General features: G+C 44.6%; 1 long non-coding RNA gene across 1 annotated transcript in view; it reads right to left on the bottom strand.

The window, feature by feature from the left end:
• Positions 1-1,384: 1,384 nt before the first annotated feature.
• LOC138247254 (uncharacterized) overlaps positions 1,385-22,599 on the bottom strand; it is a 34,704-nt gene continuing 13,489 nt past the window's right edge. Inside the window, exons 2-4 of the long non-coding RNA XR_011194390.1 lie at positions 4,647-4,829; positions 3,330-3,502; positions 1,385-1,800 (exon numbers count right to left, since the gene is read on the bottom strand). This is a non-coding gene — a long non-coding RNA (uncharacterized lncRNA). The remainder of the gene's footprint in view (positions 1,801-3,329; positions 3,503-4,646; positions 4,830-22,599) is intronic.

Raw genomic sequence — 22,599 nt, 5'->3', positions numbered from 1 at the left:
GACTCAAACCTCTGTGCGTACATGACAATGACACAGGAGGCAGTCCCCTGTAAAGAACACATTTTACAGGTTGTCAGACAGGGTGAAGGTCAGCATCAAGGAGGAAATTGCCAAGATGCTAGCTTTAGGTGTGACTGAAACCTCTAACTATGCTTGGTCCAGCCCTCTCTATTTATCTAAATCTGTGTGGTGTCTTTTTGTGGTGCTTTCACTGTTATTGCTGGAGGTCTTGCACACTTTACACACTGCCTTTTAAGTTAAGCCTGACTGCTCAGTGCCCAGCTAACGGAGGATGGGCACAGGATAATTTGGATTGTGTTGTGGCTTAACCTCACTAAGACTGTGGTCCTTACTTGGACAAGGGTGTATAGCTCTGTCAACCAGAGACCCCATTTCTAGCAGCACCTAAATGCACCTTTAGTTATTGCTTTTTAGTTGGTGGTCAGACTTCATATAACGGTCTGGTTGAATAAGATCTTTTCATCACTGCATATCAACTACATAGTTTATACTTTGGATGTGTTTTGCAGGTCTGGAACGACCCTACCTACCACGCACGTTAGTATGTCTTGTGTTTTTTCTTGTTTGTTATTTATCTACAACAATTTTACCTGTTATGTTTGGTCAGTCAAAATACCTTGCACTTTAATGATGTTTTGCCCCCATTATGATAATGTGTTTAATGGGCTTAGATTATACTGTCAGGGAGAATTTAAGAATGAACCATATTTGGTCTATAAAGTGTGAAATATCTTTTATTTGGTTGTCTTACAAATCAGAGCAGAATTGTTTTAATCTTGAGTGGATTTTAATGTTTTCTTACATTCCAATTTTGGGCTCACAGGTCATGGATCACGAGGCTATGGGAGTTTTTTTTTTGACTGGATAGGATGTTGAAACGTATGAATTGTAAATACATATCTGTATATTTTTAGTATTATTGGTTTTTCTCATCATGTACTTTTATAGTCCTTTTAAGACCAAATAAACTTTTATTATGATGATGACATTAACCTCTGGATAACTTATTAATGATCACAATGTTAATGGATAATGATTTGGTGTACAAATGTAAGGCACAGATCTTGTGCAGCATATTCAAACATGGTTTAGTGGCATAAATATATCAGGTTACAAACCAGAGAACACTAAGTAAAAGAGTCAACACGTGTTCTAGAGGACAAACATGCTACGTCAAATGCTGGCAGCCTTTGTACAGATTTCAATGGACACCAAGAAAACTAGAGAAGGCTGCTGTCTTTGCAAGGTAGTGCTCCAGTGAGATCACAGTTTAAAACCAAGCAAGCTTCCTTCATTAATACACAAAGATGTTGACATCTGCTTTCCCCACAAGGCAAACCGCTTTTCAGGAGGAGAATTAACATGATTATAACACAGCGTTTATTTTGTCTTTCTAACGAAGGCATCCTACAATCATTAACCACATGCAAACATTTTTAAAGCCCCTTACTTTTGGATTGCCGATGTGCGTCCATGACACAGCAATGTCCAATAACCGAACATCAGAAGTAAAGCGCTGCAAACAGAATCACCAAAAAATGTAATCTCACATAAGAATTATCACTAGTACCAGTTAGTGCATACAACCATAAAGCGCATATCATCAACTTTTGTTTGTCCCATCTGAAATTGCGGTAGGTCGGGTTCCTCCATGTTTTCTGGATTTTTAAGTGAAGAGGAGGCACTGTCTTCTTTTGTAATATTGGTGTTCTCTTCTTTGAGGTCTGACAGATTATTGCTTTCAATAATCGGTTTCTGGCTGTCTTTTCTATCCATTTCCTAAAATAAAAAAGTAAATATAAAAGGAGTATCAGATAGCCTCAACATGAATAATAAAATAGATTTTAGTTGATATTTAACCACTGAAAATGCATGTGACATGCTTGTTCAATGTAATCTGCAACTGATGGCAAGTGTTTTGGTATTTTATTCTTTGTGTATGTTCCAATTGCTTCAATGTTCATACCTCAAGCATCCAGCAGATACATTATTTTTAGTCTTGAGAAGTGTGCATTTAGTGCTTACAATTTCAATAAACCTCTTTATTAAAAGAGAACACCAAATCCCAGGTCTGACGAAACCTGACCTCAATAGACAATATCCACCACAGAGGTAAAACTGATTGCCCACAAAGGTCACATGAACCCAGCCTGTTAACAAATATGGTCATCAGTACCGTTTTTGATCTTTTGAAGAGCATCATATGCCTAAATAAACCAAAACTATTTTCCATAACAGAATGGTAATATCAGTGAAAGGAGGACAGGGCAGAGATCAGGGAAAGAACAAGAGAAAAAGACAGGGAAGCTAAAAAATAAACCCCTCAACTATTGTTCATAATACTCAGATAGCCATCATACTTAGCATCCCCAAAAATGACTTTTTTGGAAATAAATTGAGCAGGTTTCACACAAAAACACTATACCCACAAGAAAGGAAAAAGAAACCGTGTCAGAATGTAATGTAGGTGCAGTCCAGCTACCCCCCTAAATATGCCCTTAACTGCCTTAAGGCTAGGGAATACGAAGGCTTTCCCTACAAGGGTTACCATGTGTCTGGTGGGGCCTCACAGGAAAACTTTCACCTTTCAGGTTGAGAAACCACGTACACAGGACACGATGTTCTTTGCATTTTAAATTAATTTCCATAGTACCATCAGAACATTTCAGTAATCAATTGCCTCCAGGCTGCAGTTACACCTTGATGCAGGTTTGGCTTTTTTAAGCATGGACTGCACATAACAGCAATAATGTTGATTTCTCCATCCTTAATTTTCTACTCCAAATCACAGTTCACAAGCCTGGATAATCTAAATTAGAAATAAAATCATGCTTTCTATTACAGGCAGGAACTGTGTTCCACAGTCCATATATTTGTGGGTGTTGTATATGCTCTTGGGGAAGATTAAACAAATCATTACTTGCAAACAAATATGAATGTGCAATGCTGTATATGCTATAGGTACTAATAAATAAATCATTGGGGGTTGAAGATCTACTCTGAAGCCCATAGACTTTGTACACAATTGTGGAGCCTGGTAAATTAGACCAGCAAATGAGTAACAAAAAAATTCTAAACTATCTCCATAAAGTTCTCCCCAACATCCTGTGTATTTGCTTCCCTTTTCACACTGTCCAGAGCTATATGGTTTTGTAAATGCAGCACTGCGACTGTGGTTCCATGCTGAAAGGACCATAGTTCCTTGATCCACACCACTGTATGGTCCACACAGCCTTCCACAAGTAACTACTAAATCATATTCTGCTCCATTTTCCATATTCGCTCTTGAAACACAGTAACACATTTACCTGCCTTCTCGAGTGTTTTATCCAATATGCAGAGGTGCAGACAATCTCCTCGACTTTCAGCAAGTCGGCAACAGCTGAGTCTTTGCACTCCTCTTCTCAGATTCCCCAAGCATGAAAGAAATTATCTCTTCAGTTCTCATCTCAATACGATCTGGTGTGATGAGCGAGTGTTCCTGCAAAGTTACAGGCGGAACATCAAGGAAAGAAGTACCTATTTACACACATGAAAACGGCTTAGACTTCTTCAGAAATCTTGGACTTTGGTGCAAGCTGATGGTGGCTATTGATAAAACTATAGAACTGTGAGCAGTGAGGGGGGCTTCTCTGGTGGTTGGGAGTTCTGACAGACTATGTGGGTAGTTTACTTTGATTTCTTTCTTTTCCTTTAGCTTTTTGTCTCATCTCTCTTCTTCCACTCTCTGGGCACATCTGAACATAGCACTCTATCGCATAACAAGTTGACGGCAGTGGTATTTGGATGTGTATTGTGGTAAACTAGTTTCCCATTGTTATGCTCACTTAATACAAATATTTTGATATAAAACATTAAATAATTTTTTAATCCTAAATTCATTGTTATTAGCGGTTTGTGCATGGTATTAATGCAGACATTCATCGAATGATGCATGGCGAATCAGTGTTAGCAAAACAAGCAGCACCAGAACTTTGAGCCCCTCAACCCCTTAATCCACTGGTGCCCAACCTTTTGACTTCTGTGGACTCCCACTTTATCTGTACTGGGACCCAGGGACCCCTACTGAATCATTATTGGAATCTGGGGACCCCCCAAATGAGTCATTACTGAAAGCTGGGGACCTAATCTGTTAATATTATTAAATTTTCTAAGCAGCCGCTGACCCCCTGAGGAGGCTTTGCGGACCCCCAGGGGTCCCCCGGACTACAGGTTGGGAACCACTGTCTTAATCCAGCTATCATGGTACCCTTCAGAGCATTCAAGAAGCGCTCAGTCCCTCCACCTGCATGGTCCTTGGACCCAACAGACGTAAAATAATAATTAAATAAATAATGTTCCCGATTGTTTGCTCAAGTGCAAATATATTAGCCAGCAAGGTGTACTGATTTTCAATAAGCACTGAAAACGTAGTCTTGCTTCATTTAGAGGATTTAACTGTATCCTTGAAAGTATTAATCATGTCACTTATGTCTAGCAGCATGCTGACAGTGTAAGATATTTCAGTGCAGGTTCCCTGACAATCCAAATTCAGAAAGAAAATGAGATAAAAGCAGTCATTCATTCCCTTGTATCACAGGCTTCATCACATGACAGTTTATGTGAAGAACAGGGTTTGCTCTTACCTTGGAGATATCTGTAAGGGAAACTGGAGTCACTGGTAGCCTAGCATCGGGTACCTCAAGTAATGTGTCACCGTGGATCAGCTTTTACAGCCTCTGGCTCCGTTCACATGAAAACAACTCAAAACGTGGACTTGAACTGGGCACTAGTCATTGGAGTAGGACATCATAGTATCTGAGCAGTTGCTAGAGAGGACACAACAGGTGGAAGGCAATATGGTCAGACGATCACAATCAAACTGTCCAGGCATAGAGAATCATTGCCCACAAAACTTCTTACATTGTCTGGCCATGGGGCCCTTGGTTTTCGCTTTGGTGGTGTTTTCCTCAGAACTATATGGATTGATATGGTACAAAAACTATGAACATATTGATGGAACTCTCCAGCACTTCCCTGCCACAATTTGAAATGAGTGATTTATTATGCCAGGTTATACGCAGTACATGATGGGCCACAACTTGTAGAAGAATTTCAGTTAATTGTTCTTACAATCATTAAAAGCACAGAGTCAAAAAAAAACTAAATATTAAGATTTAAATCATTGATCAGAAGTTGCGTAGTAGCTATTATTGCATAATTCTAACAAATGCTAAATGCAATGACAATTACTTTCACCTTTTATGTATGATATCAAGTCTGTACCAGCTTTATTTTTTAATTGAAAAGTGCTAAGTGCCTTAAGATGCTGATTTCCTCCATGATATGCTTGACCTGACAACTAAAAATACTAGAAAGTGCTAAGTGCTTTAAGGTGACAATTTCCTAAATGATGTGCTTGATCAGACATCATCAAATATCATCTCTGCATAACTAAATACCATGTTGTCACAAAATAAGCATGCTGGCCCTTAAATATTTATAGCATCTCCTCCTGCCTGCACTGCAATAATACTATATTAAACCAATTGCAGATGCTTAATTAGTGATAGGCATTGACAAATCATAAGAACCCTTCTGTTTTGATCCTTATTAGTTTGGACTCTGCATTTTGAATAAACTTAAGAAACTTCCCAATAAACATCACATCTTTTCCTCGTGGGCAGGTTATAACCGCCTGCCAACATGTACGTTTGTATGTCAGGGTGAATCAAGGAGAACATGGCAGGCGGTGTTACAGCAGCTCGCTAAAGCGCTTACCTAGACCTCCTGGTCAGCATTCCTGACGGCGACGCTCTAAGTTGTGTGTAGCAGTTTCCAACAACATTCGGCGCTGTGGGTGGCAGCTTGCGGGGAGGTCGAAGGGCCTTGGGAGTGGTGTATGCGGTCCCGCGAGCTGGTGTCGTGCCGCACTGGAGCTCCGGAAGAGTCGGAGCACAGCAGCACACATTTCCCTTCGGGAAAGAGCTAGCAGAGTCAGCACAGGCACCGGGAATGCTGCAGAGGAGAGTGGAAGGCCAGTGAAGGGAGTGAAAGCTGAAAAAAGGATTGTTGTGCAACAGGGGACGATGAAACTGCAATAAGGTGGCAAATGGTGGGGGAGGCAGCCTCGACCTCAAGAAAGGTGACAAAAGGTAATCAGAAAACAGTAGGAGGCCTCCCTGGTCTGCATTTGGAGGAAAATACAGTTCTAATTGGGGGAGAGGGCCAAGAGCTACAAAAAAAGGCTGTCTGGGGGGCAAAGGCAGACAAAAAAAACTCACCATCTCTAGAACCAGAGTTACCCCATCCTTGAGGGTGTATTTTAAGGCCTTACCAATAGTAATGAATTGCAGAGCCGCTACTTCAATCAAACAAAACCCAGAGGACAGGTTTTTTGCGGCTCAAAGCCTGGAAAGTGATGAAGGGGCAAAAACGATGGAAGTGGAGGGCAGTTTATCCTTACTTAGGGTCAGACCAAATCTGGACAAAAGTTCCACTATAATATTTGACTCTTGGGTATCAGGCCTGCTGACTCTGTTAGCCGCAGAGTATATAGAGAATATAGGCCAGGTGCCCCCTTCTGTAAACGCCTCACTGGAGGCTATGTTTGTAACACTTTCAGACAATATTTAAAAAAATTGCGATCTCCAAAGTGAACCAAGGAGAGATAAGGGTGGCTTGTATGACCTTGAAAAATAAATTTGATCTCTTGGCCATCAGAACTCATGCTCTGGAGGAGTCAGTCAGCACTATGAAAGAGGAACTCAAAGAATAAAGAGGAAATTCAACTGTTTAAAGGGAGCAAGCGCGATTTACATCAGAAGTTAGAACAGCTGGAAAATAATTCCAGAAGGAACAATCTGAGAATTTTGAATGTCCCAGAGGGAGTGGATATTAAAATGTTTATAGCCTTTCTTATTAAGAATGCAGTATCATTGGAGGAGAGTAAGGCAGAAATTGCAGGTAACACCCAGAGGATCCACAGAGGCCCGTTAAGGAGGAATCCTGATAGTAAAAAAAGACACATAAGATTCTACTATATTTTCAGCCATATCTTCTAAACAAAAAATACTGACAGAGGCATTAAAATTTAAATTTCAGAGCGGAGAGGAGAGGAGTTCTCCTTCGAGATCAGGTCAGACCTGTCTAGGGAAACGTTGAATAGGCAGTGGGAGCTGGGGAGACGACTGGAGGAATTCAGAAAACTTGGAGCAGTGGTGCAACTTAAATTCCCAGCTCATCTTCGAGTGATGTACAATAATAAGATGTACAATATAAGAGACCAGGCTGCAGCGGATGACTTACTGGAGGCCATGAAAAATGAAAGCACTGATAAGTGAAGGGCTACTATTTGCATAGATATATAGGCCAGAGGGTCCTATGAGCACTCTAAAAATTGGGCCTACTTCAGCTCACAAGTAATGGGGAGGGAGGGTCCGGTAGAGGGGATAAAGCAGGCACAGGGTGGGGAGCATACGGGAAGAAGAAAAAAAACAAAAACAAAAAAAACCTCATACACCTCAGTGAGCAAGTATCTAACTGAATAAAACTAATGGAAGCGAGGGGGAGGGGGGAGGGCAGTGATAGGGTAATCCAAATGTCTTGGAATGTTAATGGCCTATGGTCTAAGGGGAGAAGCAATAGGGTTTTGCAGTTCCTAAAGGACTCTCCAACCACATACTAATTTTGCAAGAAACCCATTTAACTAAGGAAGAAAGTGTAAAGTTATTCAAAACTCAGAAATAGTTGCAATGCTTTGCCTGTACAGGGCATGACTTCAATACTAAAGGGGGTCGCAATATTGTTCAAACATCAGGTTAATGCAGTATTGTTGGAGACGGTGTCTGATAAGATGGGGAGATGGATCATAGTTGAACTCCAGATTTGTAGCAGGAGAGTCATGTTGGTAGGTTTCTATGGTCCGAACTGTGAAGACATTGAGCCGCTTAGAATGGTTTTCTCCCATGTATTAGAATTCCATGATCCAATTATAATGGTCGGAGATTTCAATGTGGTCTTAGATAATAAACTAGATAGATCAACAAATTGAAGCTCAGTAGGCACCCCGAAGTCTCAACAATATCTCAAAAGGATGATGGAAGAGTTTGTTCTGCGTGATCTGTGGAGGCAAACAGCGGGTGCGAAAAAGGGATTCTCTTACTACAATAAAAAAGTACAGCCATGCCTCCCAGATTGATTACTTTTTAGTGGACCAAGTGCTCTGTGGCTTACTTGAGGATATAGCTTATGCAACAGCTCATCTTTCAGACCACGCAGCCGTGGTGTTAAAGATAAATCTGTCCCAAGATATAGGCCTGAGTAGATGGACCCTGGATCGCACTTTGCTCTTTCATGAGGGGGTGGCGTCCCATCTGCGCAAAGAGACACAGCAGTTTTTTTAAGGCCAACTTGGGGTCAGCTTCCACGGCTATAGTTTGGAACACATTTAAAGCCTTCATTAGGGAGAACTGTTTGAATCTCACCAGCCATAGGAATAAGTAATTACGAATGAAATAAGCCTCACAGAGCAGGAATTATTACAATGTGATAACCAATTAATGGAGAAGGTAGAAAAAGGGGGAAGTCAGGAGTTGGAGAATAGGGCCAATCAGCTGAGGAAGCAGATGGAGGGGGTATTGCAATCTAGGGTTGCTAAAAAATGGTAAAGAAGCAGACTTGCTCGTTTTGAATATGGAGAGAGTGCGGGGAGATTGTTAGCTTGGAAGAGCAAGAGGGAGCAAGTGCGGAACTGTATTAAGGAAGTTGTGTTGGATCAGTCTGCGGTTAAGCTTAGCAGCCCAGAGGATACTAAGGATGCCTTTCAGAAGTTCTTTTCCAAGTTTTATACAGAGGAGACTTTGGTGAGTGAGGAGGAGGTTGGGGAATGGTTGGGGATGGGTATTCTTCCGAGCTTGACAAAGGAGGAGCAGGTTGCGCTGAATAAACCAATCTCTCAGGAGGAAATAGGAGTGGTTTTGAGAGGGAATGAGACAGGGAAAGCAGTAGGTCCAGATGGCATCCCTGTGGAGCTGTATATAGCCTTAGAAGAATGTACTGTGCCGCCCATCTCACAGCTATTCTCTGACATTTTTGAGGAGGGAGTGTCTTCTTGGAATGAGCTGACTATTTCCCTGATCTTGAAGCATGGGAAAAGCCTGACAGTATGTGAATCTTATAGGTCAATATCACTATGAAATAGTGACTATAATCTGTTTCCTAAAATATTGGCAGATAGGTTAAGTGGAGTTCTGAATGGTCTGATACACCTAGATCAGAAAGGGTTTATTAGAAATAGATTCTTAAACAAATTAACGTTTAGCCTGATTGGAGCTATTGATATGGCTACAATTTATCAAGAACCTTTAGCTGTTATAGCCCTAGATCCAATGAAGGCCTTCAATAGCGTCAATTGGAGCTATCTGAACACGGTCCTTAAGGAATATAATTAAGGTTTGAATTTCTGTAAAACTGTCAGTCTAATTTATCAGGCCCCCATGGCTAGGGTAGTGGTGAATGGGTTAATGACATCGCCATTTAAGATTACTAGAGGGACCAGACAGGGCTGCTCCCTCTCCCCCCTGTTGTTTGATTTATATATAGAAGAGTAGGCAAAGTATCTCGACCCTCCCTTCTGTTGTAGGGATTGGGAAAAAGTGGCCTTGTACGCTGATGACCTCCTGCTATATACTTCGGATCTGCCTAGGGCTTTCCAGTGCTATTAAGTATGGCAGATGGCTTTGGGACGGTTTCAGGCTATCATATTAACGCAGGGAAAATGAAGATAATGGAATCAGAAAAAAGATCATGGGCAGACAAAGAGTATATTGAGATACTTAGGATTGATGATCGGGCAGGATATTGAGCAGATTCCAGTGGATAATTTTATGGAAGCTTTGGAGGAGTGTAGCAAGTTGATGCAAGGAAGGACATATCCCTATTACAATCACTGGAAGAGTCAGTTTAATTAAAATGGTGATCTTGCCTAAGTTGAACTTTTTATTCAGCTCCTTTCCCCTGCAAATGGATAGGCATTTGGATAAACTGCAACAGGCTATAATGTCTTTCATTTGGGCTCATAAAGGTCCCAAGATCTCATGGAAAAGGCTATGCAGAAGAGAAAAAGGAGGCCTTGCTCTCCCAGACCTGCAATATTATGCATGGGAATTTCAATTGAGGAATGCTAGAATGCTTTTTACCTGAACAGACTCTTCAGTGATTGGTGATATGTTTAGGACTATGGTAGGCACTGTGAGAGGTGGAACTAGATTATTTTTATATAAATAAATGTGGTGACCTCAAATTCTTTAAAAAGGTGAAGCTGAAAGTATTATCGAATGAGGCAAAGGTGTGGTATAAGCTCAGGCAAGCAGCAAAGATTGACTACTACTGCCAGTGGGTCCCTATTTGGGACTCCCTGGGCACCCCAGAATGCTTGGGGATGTTTTGGCAGCTCCCCTCAGGAGGGCAGGTATAGTGTGCTGGGGGGATATTTTCAGGGATGGATCCCTCCTGCCATGGGAGGAGCTCACAGATTTAACTGAGGGGAACCTCTCTAGGCTTAAGTATAATCAGTTGAAAGGCTGGGCACAGGAGGTCAGGGCTAATATAGGTTCATCAAGCCAGTTGGAAGATAGCTCCCTGGGGTGAGGGGGACCTCTGAGTAGCCTATCAATCTGGTATTGGGAAATTTCAGACGCATCTAAGGAAGAGATTAAGCTACCAGGTGCTCTCTGGGGGGAAAGTATGCCATGTTAGAAATGGAGTCTCTAGTTGGCAGTCGGTTTGCATCCTCACTCTAGTCAGGGTAAGGGAGATACCCAGCTCAGACAACCCCTGCTTACCCCCTTAGTAGGTTGGCACAAACAGTCAGGCTTATCTCAGAAGCAATGTGTAAAGCATTTGCACATAACACACAGTAATAAGAGAAAACACTACAAAAGGACACCACACAAGTTTTCGAAAAATAACCAATATCTATATAAAACAAGACCAAGTATGATAAAAATCCAACATGCAGTAATACAAATATGAATTCTACAAGATTCAACTTAAAAATGCAGTTCCTTGAAGTTGATAGCTCCACCTGGGGCTATCCCTGTTTTGTGATCAACAAAACCAACAGTTCAGGCTGACCGCGACGTCACAGGCCAGCTACGGTGTCAGGAAGACCCGCAAACAGTACTTTGAAATTGCAGGGCTTTGTGATCCTGCTGATGAGATCCGGAGAGTGGTGTCACTGGCGTCTGTTCTGGATTTCAGTGCGGGGGCTGTTGGGTCCTTGAAGCCACATGCGTTGCAAATCAATATCCAGGCTGATGAAGTCAGGAGCGCTGGCGTGAATAGCGTCGGGGCTGCTGTGCGAAGCGGGACGATGCGACCTGCAGTGCCCACAGGTCACAATGTAGGCAGCGGCTCGGTGACTGCATCCAGCAGCATCTGTGAGACCAGGGCAGCGGTGTGAAGCGGGGCGGTGAGATGTGCGGTGTCACCAGGTCACGGTGCAGGCAGCATCAACGTTGCTGAAGCGATGTCGTTGGTTTCCCCAAGTCGGCAGTGCGGCATGGGACGGGCTCCGTCCACAGGTCGCAGTGCAGACAGGGACGTCTGTTGACGACACTGGAGTCGATGGTGCTGGCGTTGGTTGGACGGGGCTGCGGGGCGGTGCTTAGTGTACCTCACCAGCGGTGTCCACAGGCCACGGTGCAGGTAGCAGCACCGGTGTCAGCAGGAGCAGCGGCATTGTGGATGCCCAGGCTGCAGTGTGAGCAAGGCGATGCCAGAATGGGGGCCCACAGGTCATGGTGCAAGCAGTGGCGGCATCAGATGGCAGAGTCAGTGAGACCAGGGTTGCGGTGCGAAGCGGGGCAGTTCGGCTCCGTGTGGTGTCGGCAGGTCACGGTGCAGGCCAGCGGCGTCGTTGGCGGCAAAGTGGTTTTTCTTCCTGACCAGCACAAAACACACAGTTCCTAGTGCTGTAAGCAGATGAAACTGAAGTCTTTAGTGTCCCTGAGACTTCAAACAGGAGCTCTACTCCAAGCCCTTGGAAAACTTTCTCAAGCAGGATATACAGCAAAGTTCAACCTTTGCACTCTTTTAAAGGCAGAAGCAGCAACTGCAAGCCAATCCAGCAAAGGGACAATACTCCTCCCCCAGCTCTTCTCCTTGGCAGAGGTTCCTCTTGATTCCAGAAATTTCTAAAAGTCTGGGGTTTTGGGTCCAATATTTACATCCCTTTCAGTCTTTGAAGTTGGCAAATTTCAAAGCAAAGTCTCAAGTGTTTGCATGATCCTTCCTTGTGCAGGCCAGGCCCCAGACACACACCAGGGGGTTGGAGACTGCATTGTGTGAGAGCAGGCACAGTCCTTTCAGGTGCAAGTGACCACTCCTCCCTCCAGTCTAGCTCAGACGACTCAACAGGAAATGCAGGCTTCAGTCCAGCTCCTTTTGTGTCACTGTCTAGAGGAGAGGTGTAAACAGCCCTACTGTCAAACTGACCCAGATGGGGAATCCACAAACAGGCAGAGTCACAGAATGGTTTAAGCAAGAAAATGCCTACTTTCTAAAAGTGGAATTTTCAAACTTGCAACCCAAAAAGCAACTTCACTAAAAGACATATTTTTTTAATTGTGAGTTCAGAGACCCTAAACTCCATATTTCTATCTGCTCTCAAAAGGAAGCTGCACTTAAAAGGCAGCCCCCATGTTAACCTATGAGAGAGTCAGGCCTTGCAACAGTGAAGCCCAGATTTGGCAATATTTCACTGTTAGGACATGTAGAACACACCAGTACATGTCCTACCTTTCAATGTCACACCACCCTGCCCATGGGGCTACCTAGGGCCTACCTTAGGGGTGCCTTACATGTATCAAAAGGGAAGGTTTGGGCCTGGCAAGTGGATATACTTGCCAGATCGAACTGGCAGTTTAAAAGTGCACACACAGACATTGCAGTGACAGGTCTGAGCCATTTTTACACAACTACTTATGTGGGTGGCACAATCAGTGCTGGAGGCCCACTAGTAGCATTTGATTTACAGGCCGTAGGCACCTCTAGTGCACTTTCTGGGGACTTACCTGTCAAATCAAATATGCCAATCATGGATAAACTAATCAGCAGTACAATTTACATAGGGAGCACTTGCACTTTATCAATGATCAGCAGTGGTAAAGTGCACAGAGACAATAAACTAGCAAAAACAGAGTCCAGTAAACCACAAAAACAGGTCAGAAGGCAAAAAGACAGTGGAAATACGCCAAAAAGCTGCCAGGTCTAACATATGCCCTTGAGCAGTTAGAAGAAAAAATGGCAAGCATTGATGCACATCTTGTTTAGGGTAGTTAAGCCTGCCCTGTGGAGGAGAAATCATCTCTCTACTTTACACAGAGCCTTTGTTTCCCCTTATAGACTTTCAAAAATGACGAAGGAGGAAGTCAAATGTGCAAAGTGTGGCTTGCAGAGAGTGTTCGATGTGCATATATTCATGGAATGTCCATCAGTATACAGTTTCTGGTAAGAGGTGTGCAAAACTAAGTAGAGTATTTTGAAACAGGAGATCCCGATCAGTCTCCCCTTGATAATGTTTGGTCTACCAGATGAAGGTGAAGTGAGGGGCAGGGATAAGAGGAATATACTATTCTATGCTATACTGCTGGCTAGAGGGCAAATTGGCTGTACATTAATCTCAAGTCCCCTCCCCCCCCCCCCCACCCCCAATGCATAATGACTGGCTTAATGCTTTTAAGAACGTGGGATTTAAAAAAGGAACGGTTATGCTCACCACTGGTGGAATGGAGGGGTTGTCAAGGACAAGGGCAGTGAATTGGTCACTGAACTACATAGCCCAATGATAATACACTGGTTCACTCTCCCACCTCTAGCAATGGGTTTCTGTCCATGAGGTTGAGTGAGAGAGACCCGCTTCCCTCCTACCCGGCAGTAGGCCCTTCAATATGGAGAGGGCGCAACATGATATGGTTCGGAGACGCTTGGAGTATGTACATATGTCGTTACTAATACAATACTGCTTCAGTAAACCTTTGTTTCTTCATGAGGGTACGACAAATACATACAATATGACATATTCTCCTTGATTTCCATGGAGCTTCATTTCCAAACAGGTGCATTATATTGGGTTTGTAAGCCTCCATCCATAAAGTTAGCAATTTAAGCTTGGTTTTTAGTCCAAATAGATCCCCTAAATATAACTGAGGCTGCAGCAGTCCATAAAAGCTAGTTACCATCCAGGCATGTGATCTCTTGGACAGCTCTGCTTTATCATCAAGTAGAGAGATCTTATTCCCTGTGGAGTTGATAACCCTTTTGAAAGCAAGAGGTGAAAGGATTAAAGCCCAGAGTTCCTCTGCCTTAAAAGTATTGAGCACCTGACAAATAGTTGTGGGCCTCGATAGTACTAGGGTAATTTGTAGCTTTCCACACTATACTACTTAAATTAAGTCTGGGGTCATTGTTTATCCTATACAGGAATTTCAAGAACACACACAGACTACTCACTTTCTGTCTCTGGAGACCGAACTCCAGGCAGATTTGCGCTGGAGAGGCACTTGGTGGAAGATTGAACAAACAAAGGTGTGTTCTTATTACAGCTTTATCAATTATGTCAGCTCCACCTCTTACCACCTCAATTCTGTATGTAAGAGCGGGTACATGTTTTGCCATCATGAATGTCAGGATAGGCTGAAAAGACATTCCTCTTAGGGTTTTCAACAAGGAGCAAAAAGAAGAAGTTCAAGTGTTGTTTCTACTTTGTAAAGCACTGTATAGTTTGACGAAAGATCCTTTAGATTTGAAGATGACTCCCAAATATTTGTATTCTTGTACAGGTTCAAACACGGAGCCATCCAAATAATAGACTGGTGCTGGATGTCTTCTGGCATTTACTAACATTGTTTTTGTTTTACATAAATGAACTCTTAGCTCGTGTTTTGTAGCATACTGAGCCATTGTGGTGATTAAAGGCTGAAGGCCAACCTTAGTGTAGCTAATCAATACTGGGTCATCAGCATACAGCACAGGAGACAAACTAAATCCAGACACCTTAGGACAATGGTCTCCAAACTTTTTAATGCCGCCCCCCCCGTTAAAAAATAATCATCATTGGGCCCCCCTTAGAATTTTTCTCAATTATTTGATAAAGACGTCAATGTTTAAATATGTATAGACCTATTTAAACCTTGCAGTTAAGTATTGATGCCTTTCTAAAAATGCAATAACATGATTCTGCTTAAAACAAAGGCCTGTTATCTGTAGAATATTTCTTTTGGCCAGAGTCTGGTGCCACCTCCATCCCCCCCCCCCCCCCCCCCCCCCGGATCACTTGAGGCGTTTGGACTTTTAAAGGCAGTGTGAAGATCTCTGCCTTATGAGAATGTGAGTTTCTGATATTAGGCAATGGTGTCAGCTCCACCAAAACACATATCTGTTCAATGCCATTATTTGTTGGTATTTCCGTTGACACTTCAGCTGTTTCCCATCCTTTCTCTTGTCCAAGTATCAGTATGCAACTGTATAACTCTTAAAAGGGTAGGGGGAATTTCCCAGCTTTGCAGCTTAGTCCATTAGATGTTACACTGCACAGCATCGAAAGCAGAACTAAAGCCAACAAAACAAAAATGTAGACTGGATGAACAATGTCTGGCTTGTCCCATTAGTAGAGCAAGCATAGAGATGTTTGTGGTAGTGCCTACTTTCTTTATGAACCCAGTCTGATTAACTGGCACTAAAGAGCCAGCTTCAGCCTAGACTATCAAATCAGCAAGAAAGCATTTAGCAAAATATTTTGCCTCCCCATCTGTTACAGCAATCAGTCAGTAGTTCACAGGAGATGTCACCTTCCCTGCTTTACGAATTGGGGCCAAAATTGAACCATGCCAACTATCCAGTATTACTTGAATTAAAAGGACATGATTGTATAAGCAGGTCAGTGTTTAGCACAACACTGGGAGTTCTGTTTGTAAATTGCCTGGGGCAGACCATTGGGTTCTGGGACACCATCCCGATGACTAGTCGTAATGATTTTCTTAATGTCCCCAATGGATAGAGTTCTTGCAGGGCTAGTTATCTCCATAATTAAAGGCTCTCTTTCGCGAACCCCATGTGGCATGCTCAGGTCCCCGTACATTTCCTGGAGATATGTGGCCGAAGTGGCTTCCGAGATGTTCGAAGTGAGGGCTGGCATCCGTGCACCTGTGGAGTGATTCACCAATTGCCAGAATCCTCTTGGATCATTATTTCTAGAAGCTGCAAACAGTTTGCACCAATATGAGTCCTCAGCCTTTCCTGGGTCCCATGTAGCTTTTTTATAGAGTGATCTCAAATTTGTGAGGATCACAGAACTTAGGGGCTAATTAGAGCCATTCCTCAGTAACTGAACAGGTTGATTCAGTTTCTTCTGTGGAGTTATTAGTAGGGCCGATGCTTTTCTGGGCTGGGCTACTGCTGGACCCGAGGCACTAGAGGCTCTTCGGGACTAATCATGACCTTCCAAGAGTGGTGGTAAAAGCTAAGATCCCGCATCCAGATTCAGATTTCCTGTTGCCGGGCCCATCACAGAGGACTCAGTTGTGACACTGTTGTTATTGTTATTATTTGGAGGCAGATTAGGTGAGTTGGAATATCTCTGCTTGCACCTCCTAGTTGCTGAGGTTGATTTTGTCCTGCCGGACCATAATAAATATTTGCTTTGATGACTGATTCTAACTTTGAGGTTGACAACCAGATTGAACGAAGGGGCAGTTTGCACAACCTGCCCAGGAAACTCCATACTTCCAGCCTGCTGTCCTAGGCGGACCATTTCTACACACAATAGGTTCTTCATTCTTCCTTTTCGAGGCACTCTGCGCACCCTACTGCCCCTTTTAAATAGTAGAGAGAATAGCAGCCGTCGGGGACGGCAGGTAATTCAAACAACAATTAAAGTAGGTGACACCTTTAACTTGTAGGCTGTCAGCAGCCCCAGCACCTCAGCTCCAAGAGCCTTTCATCAAGAGAGAGCAGGAAGCAGTAACCCTCCGTTGAAGCAAGTCGCAGCGGCCTAACACCGGCCACTTCCACCCCAGAGGCACCTGCCTTTACCACTGCCATCTGGACTGTTGGGATCTCATATGCCTGCTTCGCTCAGATTCTCAGGGTCACTCCAAGATGGACTAGTCCACAGGCAATCGCCAGCTCTCAGGTTTCTCCTAATGCTTCCACGGCCCTCAGCAGGCCTCCCCAACTGCAGCCCTAGGCCTAAGTCAGGTAAACGCCTTTGTTTCCCAACAGGCAGCAATCTGTGCTCATCCGCCCGTTGTTGCTGCTGCCGTGCTACCCTGTGATTCTCTCCTCTGTTCTCAGTGCAAGCATGCAAAGCTGGGACACAAGTGAGTTAGTTCACTAGACTATAAATGTGCCAACTTCTGTGTTTTTTTATCATTAGCTTGTGTCTGCTTCTAATACCGAACTATAATGCCACTGTAACTGTTGGCTTTTTCAGTGAATTGTTATGCTTTTTTTTTTTTTTCCAGCATGAGCTGAGGTCTTGGCACCTGACTATGACACCACTTTAGCACACACACACATATACATATATATATATATATATATATATATATTTACATACACATTTATATATCAAACCAAGGCCCTTTCAGGGTTAGAGCGACGCATAAATTATGCAAAAAACAAAGGAGAACTCTGGGAAGTTCCCAATTTTAGGTGGAGAGACGCTCTAGTAAGGAGCACCATGCAACACCAGCGACACTCTAGATTTGCTCACCTCAAATGTCTGCTTATCTAGCAAAGTTTTTAAGCATAGGATCAGCACAGTGCTATCCCCGCCTAGCTAGATCGTGACAAAGTCTTTTGCCATTTGTACAGCAAAATCTTTAAGCATAGGATTGACACAGTGTCATCCTCGCCGAGCTGTAAAATGACAAAGCCATTTACCACTCCAGGCACAGTATTACAGCTTTGGACACTATGCCGATAATTTTTGTTGCATATGAAAATCTATGGGGTGATCCGTCAAGCAGGGGCTGAGAAAAAGAGGGAGGGTTTAAAACAAAAAGTGCATTTCCCATGTTAATTCCCATAGGAGTTTTGAACACTACTACAGCCCGAAGCACTAGATGGAATTAAACCAAATTTGGCAGAAAGCTACATTTCAATTCACAGACTGTGCTTTTTGTTATTAGGTGTAAATCCGTTCAGTAGTTGTTGAGAAATTGAAGGAAATCCACATTTGTATATCTAGGGCCACAGTTCCTCTCTGACGACTTCGAAAAGAATAACGAGCTTACGAAGGAAAATGCAGAGTTCTGACTGGCTGCCAACATTTCAATCAGGAAGTTTTGCCAGCTATCTCTGGACTCTGCTTCCCACAAAAATACAAGCACAAAAAAAAGGGGGGCAAGGGTAAGAATACCCTGACCCCAAAGCCTTGTTCTTGGGATCCCAGATGGACCCCTTGCGCAGAGCAAAACATTATTTAACATTTTTTGTAGCGACTTTACAAATTTAATGAATTTGCAGCAAAAATGGAAAAAAGCAGTGTCTCCTGCACTTGTTTTTAATTAAGCCCCAAGGTGGGTATGGTCCAAGGGGCATTCCTCCATGGGCCATGTTATGCCCCGGGAAACATCTCCTCCCTGGTGCTTAGGTTAATTATGCTCAGGGGCCTCAATAATCCCCCAAGACCCCGGTCACCACCACCTCCTTGGGGCCAACTCTATTTTATAAAAACGAGGGGGGGGGGGCGTGCGCCCCTACCCCATCCTGGGGTACATAGGCCCCGGGGACCATCACCTCCCTGAGGCCGGCCCTTGAAAACAGAAGGAGGTGGGCCATGTGGATCATCTCCTGGAGCCAATAATGGCCCTGGGGACCGCCAACCCACAGGGTCAGCTCTTGCTATGTCCCGGGGTGCCCACCACGGAACATAGTTGTTTGAGCTGACTTGGCGGGAGCTTCAGAGCAAACACTCAGCTTCCAGTGAGCGAGAGCTGTCAAAGTGCTCTCGCCCACAGGAAGCGGAGGTTTTATCTCTTTTCCTGCCCAAAGAGATACGAGCAAGGAAAGAGATGAAACGATTGCTCTTGCACTGTAGGTGCTGCATGTTTAGCAGTTCACGGTGTACAAAAGCAATGCCGGCTCTCGCAGGAGGAGGGGAGATGGCTGGGACCTCGGGGACTTGAGCCTCCCCTGCGGTCCCTGTCGTGCTCACTGGGTGCCCAGGGCACACAGGTGTCACAGGCGGGCCCCAGTGAAAGGGGGGGGGGGGGGGGGACATGATGGTGGCCACACACCTCCCCAATTTGTATTTGGCCAGGCCCTGGGGGATGGGGTCCCCAGGCCAAAATCAGCCCAGAGAGGGGAGCAGTGCATCCCCCCCTCTCTAACATATATAAATATTTAAAGGGCGTGCCCCATGGGAGTTGGTCCCCAGGTCAGAAATTGTCCCAGGGAGAGTGCCGCGCGACCGCCCTTCCCCAGTAAGTTGTGGCCAGGCCCCAGGAAGTGGGGTTCCCGAAACGTTCTGGCCCTGATGCTCATTTCACAGAAATTAAACCTCGCCTGAAGCATTTACAAATAGATACATAGCAGGTGCTCCACTTCTGTAAAGGACAAATGATTCTAACTCCTGGTTCAGCGAAGACAAAGCAAGTAGGTTTTCTCATCAATTCCATATTCTTTCGTGGAGGTGAATGCATAGTTGATCTATTGGAGCGCAAGCTGTATGTGGCTGTGACAAGTGGGTTCTTTCTTGTCCTCTCCTGGTGAGAGCAGAGTCCATGGTTCTCCCTTGAAATTGCTACAAGTATGCAAATGTGCAACTCATCTAGAAGCTCTGCCCGCTTAGCCTCACCCCGTCCACCTTCGTAGTATGCCAAGGTAGTCCCCCTCTTGCTAAGATGAACAGCTTACGAGAGGGTCTCCCAGTGCATATCCTGCCGATTTTGGCAACGTTTTCTTAAATGTGAGGATATCTCCACAAAACAAAGAAGCAAGATAACAGGAAGGACCCTGGTTAAGTGAAGATTTAAGTCTTTGCAGTCTCATTGGCCTCTCTATAGGAGGATTCATGTTATCACATATCTTGATAAAGACGCACCAGGAACAAGCATACTACCAAAACTTACACAAGGTCACTGGGGACATTTCCTTGTGCTCCATTACTCAGCCGTAGTGTAGAATACGTAATGGACAATTAACCAACGAGGCAGAAAGAACTCCACTTGGGTAGTTATTTTGTGCAATACTGCAGACTCTTGCTGGATAAAAAGGACAGGTGAGGTTACTTTGTGTCTGAGACACTCACACAGGTACGGACACACCCACACAGAACACCCACACACCCACTCACAGATGCACTAGACACTCATGCACCAACTCACAGACCTGCTCAGACATTCAGACACCCACTCACAGGTCCACTCAGACATTCAGGCAGCCATTCACAGATGCACTCAGGCTCACGCACCCACTTACAAACCCATTCAGACTCTTGCACTCACTCACAGACACTCAGAAACCCATGCACTCACTCTACACACTCATCATGTACCCACTCACGGATCTACATAGACACACACACCCACTCACACGCACCCACTCACAGACCCAGAGACTAACGCACCCATTCAGACTCATGGACTTACTCACAGACCCACTTAGACACGTATGCACCCACTCAGACCCATTCAGACATTCACAGCCCCACTCACACATTCATGCACCCACTCACAGACTCACTCAGGCTCATGCACCCAGTCACAGACCCACTGACAGACCCACTGAGACACTCGCATACCCACTCACAGACCTACTGAGACACATATCCACTCACTCACAAACACACTTACTGTCAAAAGTTAATTGTTGTAAGATAGTAGCCTCTTTCTAGCTTGGTTACCCCCACTTTTGGCCTGTTTGTCAGTGAGTGTTTGACTGTGTCTACAGGGAGCCTGCTAACCAGAACCCCAGTAGTTATGCTCTCTCCCTTAAATTTGATTGTTGGTTACTGTTAACACAGTATTTCACCCACAATTGGGATACTTGTGCCACCTTATAGGTCCCAAGTACACGGTAATTAGGTACCCAGGCATTGGGGTTCCAGGGGATCACTATGGGCTGCAGCATATATTTTGCCACTCATGGGGGGCCCATGCAAAGGCTTCTGCAGGACTGCCATTGCACCCTGCATGACAAGGTGCAAGCACACTTTCACTGCCATTTACACTGCACGAGTTCACTTATAAGCCCATCCTCTAGCAGGCCCTCCAGCCCTGAGGGCAGGATGCAAAGTACCTGTGTGTGAGGGCACCCCTGCATTAGCAGAGGTGCCCCCACAACATCCAGGACCATTTTCCCAGACTTCGTGAGTGCGGGGATGTCATTTTACCTGTGTACTGGACATAGGTCACTACCTATGTCCAGCTACATAATAGTAACTCCTAACATAGGCATGTTTGGTATCAAACATGTTGGAATCATACCCCAAGGCTTTTGCAAGCATTGGTTGTATGATTCCTTGCACTACGGGGGCTCCTTAGAGGACCCCTGTATTGCTATTCCAGCCTTCAGAGGTTTTCCAGGCAGTCACAGCTGCTACCACCTCACAGACAGGTTTTTGCCATCCTGTTGCTTGAAAAGCTCGAGCCCAGGAAGGCAGAACAAACGATTTCCTTTGGGAGAGGGTTGTTACACCCTCTCCCTTTGGAAATTGGTTTTACAGGCTTGGGAGGGGTGCCTCCCCAAGCCACTGTAAATGCTTTGAAGGGCACATTTGGTGCCCTCCCTGCAAAAACAAGTCTACACCGGATCAGGGGCCTCTAGTCCCTGTTATGTCATGAAACTGGACAAAGGAAATGGCGTGACCACTCCCCTGCCATCACCACTCTCTGGGTGGTGTTCAGAGCTCCTCCAAATGGTCCCTGGGTTTTGTCATCTTGGATTCAAAGTTGGAAGGGAACTCTGGAAGCATCTGAGTGTCGAGTGCCAGCAGGTGACATCACAGCCCTCCCCTGATAGGTGCTTACCTGGTTAGGTGACCAAACCCCCTTTCAGGGATATTTAGGGTGTCTCCTTTGGTTGGTTCCTCAGATTTGAATTGCAAGACTCCATCAGGAATCCTCTGCATCCTCTACTTCAACTTCTCACTGAAGAAACTGCATCTGGACCCTTCAGGAACTCTACAAACTGCAACAAAAGAGCAGGACGCCTTCTGCAACATTGTATCTCTGGCTCCTGCCAGCAACTGCAACTGTTTCCCAGCCATGCATCTTTGGAGGACAGCCCGTCTTCAGCCTGCACCAGAAGAGCAAAGGAATCTCCCTTAGGGTGAAGGAGTCGCTCCCCTGCTTTTGCAGGCAGCTACTGCAACAAGGACCGGCTGCGTGGATCCCCTCTCCTGCTGAGCTGCGTGGATCCTGCATCACGGGTGGTGGACTTAAGTGGCCCCGACTGTCCTCACGTCTAACTTTGGTGGAGGTAAGAGCATTGGACATCACTTGCACCAATCAGGAACCAAACGTTGTCTTCTTGGATGCAGTACTGACTGTTCTTCACTGATGGTTCTTCTTTCGCACCTTCATTCTGGTT

The sequence above is a fragment of the Pleurodeles waltl genome, chromosome 7 (genome assembly GCF_031143425.1).
Source record: "Pleurodeles waltl isolate 20211129_DDA chromosome 7, aPleWal1.hap1.20221129, whole genome shotgun sequence".
In the NCBI taxonomy this organism is placed as follows: domain Eukaryota; kingdom Metazoa; phylum Chordata; class Amphibia; order Caudata; family Salamandridae; genus Pleurodeles; species Pleurodeles waltl.
Note: the sequence above shows the minus strand (reverse complement) of the source record. Positions and strands in the feature narration are given on the sequence as shown.